Below are 3,651 nucleotides of genomic sequence, written 5' to 3'. Positions count from 1 at the left end.
CTGACGTGTGATCTTTGTGTGGTAGCTCCTCAAACTGGCCAAACTGGCACTGTGGGTTTTGGGTTGGGGTTATTTTTAGTTAGATCCACCCAGTCTAAACGCTCTCACACAAAGAAATGTAAGTAGAGAGGTCAGAAACGTGTTCACTCGCGAAACAGCGGCACACCAGCAGCTCATTTAAAGTAGTTTACCTTAAAAAGAAACAAAAATGCGCAACCTGAATGCTGGATTCAGTTTACGCACCGTAACAGTCACTAAAGGGAGTGAAACGAATACTCTTTCTCCGCACCCAATTCTTCCCAGCCTTAATCAGCACTCAAGGCGCCATTAGCTCCCTCAGACATGCGAACTGTTATTAATGTGTCCATTTGGTTTCTGCCCCTGAGAGAGGAAATGGAAAAGAGGCGTAATGGGGCTCTCTCTCTTTGGAAAGAGATGGAAACCCCTCCTGCTCAGCTGCTCCTCTCCCCCCGAGGACACCACCTTCTCTATTATGCTAAAATCCCAAAGTTGCCTACATGGTATATGTTGTTGCAATCTTAATCACAGCCACACGTAACACAATCAATACTTGCACTTCCCATGTGACACGCTGTTTATGAGGGGGTAGAATGAGGCCATGAGACTCAAATTTCAATCCTGGGTGGTTAGCACAATATGGTAAAGCATACACCGCGTCAGAGAAGCGCCTGTGGTTTTAAAGAGCTTTGTCCAATATTTTCTAGCCATTAGTGGACGCCACTCTTCCTGGATTGTAGCGAAAACTGGCCTGACTGTCACTACGGAAAGTATGACGAGCATAAAGATCAGGAAGAATAAATTTGTCTTTCGTTTTTCTGCCGTGGTTTCTGCTAGGCGCCAATGAATCATTTTGAGTCCATAAATCATGAATTGTAACCTAATGTTTGAGAACTATCAATTACTGAAAATCTCTGTTGTGTATTAATGTATTATCAGATAAACATCAGCCCATTAGGAAGCTTTTTTTGATAAGCTGCACTCTTTGAATGTTGTTATTAAAAACAGATGAATGTCTGTGTTGGCGGTAGGCAGATAAATCTTTCTTTTGGCAGGCGATGAAGTGATCATAATGTGTTTATTATTTCTACTTCTCCAGCCTAACAGCTTAAAATGGCTGTTGGCTTCATGATGTCATCGTTTCAGCACCAGGGAAGGCGTATGTCTCCCCCCAGTGGTCAGTAAGGTTTATGTCCCTGGTTGGAATATTGTTGACACTACTGCAGAACGGAAAAGGAAGAAGAAATGAAACCACATGATCTCGTTTTTGGAGAGAAAGTGACCCTGTATTTATTTAGATTCTACTTACAGTTGAGTGCAGTGAACTGGCCAAACTATTCTCTCTATTAAATCTGTGGAAATAATATTTGTGTTTATGAGGTGAAATACAGCCTATAAATAAAACTGTTTGAGTTATTACACTTAAAAGGTGGAAATTTACATTAACTATACTGTAAAATTACAGCTGATTGTCTTTAATCAATATATAGTTAAATAAAAATAAAAATAGTTTGTGTTTGCGTCATTGCATTTGTACAAAATTATCTCAGTAAAACCATTTTATAAAATTAATTTTACATCTGATTTTACTGTTACGTACACCCTGCTAGCTCTGGGTTGGACCCCATTTTTACTTTACTCTCTGGATTGCTTTGATTCTTCGTGGCATAGATTCAACCACCATCACACTGTTCCTGCAGATTTGACAGCTGCAATCTCTGATGTGAATCTCCCGTTCCATCGCATCCCTACAGCGCTCTGTTTCATCGAGATCTGGTGAGCATGGAGGCTGTTTGAGTACAGTGAACTCATCGTCATGTTCAAGAAACCAGTTTGACTTAAGCTTTGTGACCTGGTGTGTTGTCCTGCTGGAAGGAGCCATCAGCGTGGTTATGAAGTAAGTAAAGGGGCCCAAGATGTACCATGAAAATACCCCCGATGCATCACAACAACAACCACCTGAACAAATGACACAAGGCAGAATGGACCCATGCTGTCATGCTGTTTACGCCAAATTATGAACTTACTATTTAAATCTCACAGCTGAAATTGAGATTTACATTTTCCAGTACGCTTTTCTGTAAACTTTGGTGGTAACTAGTGATTATTTCAGTTACTGTTGAGCTTCATATCAGCTCAAAGCAGACATTTTCCTCAGACATCTGGCATCAGCAAGGCATTTTTCTCAAAGAACTGCCACTCATTGGATATTTCCACAAACCATTAAATATTCAACAGTTTCTAAACTACTCAGACCAGTCTGTCTGACACCATAAACCATGCCACGCCCTAACAAAGTGGCAGGTGCGTATGTATAACGTGTACACTGGAATAAACCAACAGGTGAGCCTTTATTTATTTTTGAGGTTTATTCAAAACGGTTGCTTTTCTTTGTTTTGGACATTTAAAAACAAGAAGGAATTGACCCTCAGTAACTTTCAGTCAAGGCAAATGCATTACCCTTCCAAGTGTACAAAAGCATAGTATTTTATGTGGATATCAATCTCCAACCTGTTGGAAATAACCAGTGAGAACCTCTAAAGTATATGTTTTCAACAAACCTCCCGTTCCTGTTTAAATATCTTTATATCTGTCCTGTACATTTTAGAATTTCACCAGAGCCATTTAGATGTTTCCAGAGGTATCGGTGTTTAAAACCAAATTAAAGCCATCCCCGTTTACTCTTTCATTTGTCTAGTTCCTGCATGGTCTAAATGGTCCTTTTTATTTATTTATTTTTATCTTTTTTATGTCTACTTAATCTTTACTATTATTTCATTTTATTTCTACTCCTTTTACCTCTTTTAAGCAAGCGGCAACAAAAAACTGCAGTTCCTCTTTTGGCCACGTGAGGCTGCTATAGCAGTGAGTCAGACCCCTCAGACTTCCATATTAAAATGTTCAGCTTTACAGCACAAATATGTTTACAGAATGATACAAAATACCTGTCCTTTATGGATAGGTTGCTCTTGATCAACACTATAAGGAAGATTATTTTTTATAACTCAAATGTGGATGATGAAGCTAAGCCTTGATGGTATTTTCCATAAATCTGTTACAAGTCACAATGACTACATCAGTTTTTATTTGGCCATTGTGTCTCTAGCAGTTTCTCTCCATGTCCAAACCTGAGTATAATTAAAGTTTTATATTTTTTTGAAATCTTCGTGAAGTTAGCCATCTGGGCACATGTAGCTGGTGCATCGTAATGTAAGGATGTTTGCACAACTGTGGAGTTCGAATGTGCATATGTGTCAGTTTGGGATAATGTGGGATACGGTAAGGTACTATAGATGTGTAAAGTTCTGTACAGTCTAGCAACTAGCTGTGAAATTAACAGAAATTCTCAGTTTTCTCCAATAGTCCAGAAGACAACACCTTCTTCCTGTTTTTACTTTTGTTACTCCTGTCCCAGACACATCTGGCCAATCAGCAGACTGAATACTCAAATGTGGTCTGCGGTGATGCATGTTGGTTCACTTGGAGTTCAATTCCATTTTTCTCTGTGTGAAAACAAACCACACCACAGGGGGGGAAAAGCTACAAATTAAAAAGAAATCATCGACTGATTTGGACCAGAGTAAACAAACTATAGGTGTGAAAACACCCAAAGGCTCAGTCACAAAAAACAGG

The sequence above is a fragment of the Aulonocara stuartgranti genome (assembly GCF_965226115.1).
Source record: "Aulonocara stuartgranti genome assembly, chromosome: 4".
NCBI classification, from domain to species: Eukaryota; Metazoa; Chordata; class Actinopteri; order Cichliformes; family Cichlidae; genus Aulonocara; species Aulonocara stuartgranti.
This window is presented reverse-complemented; position numbering follows the sequence as displayed.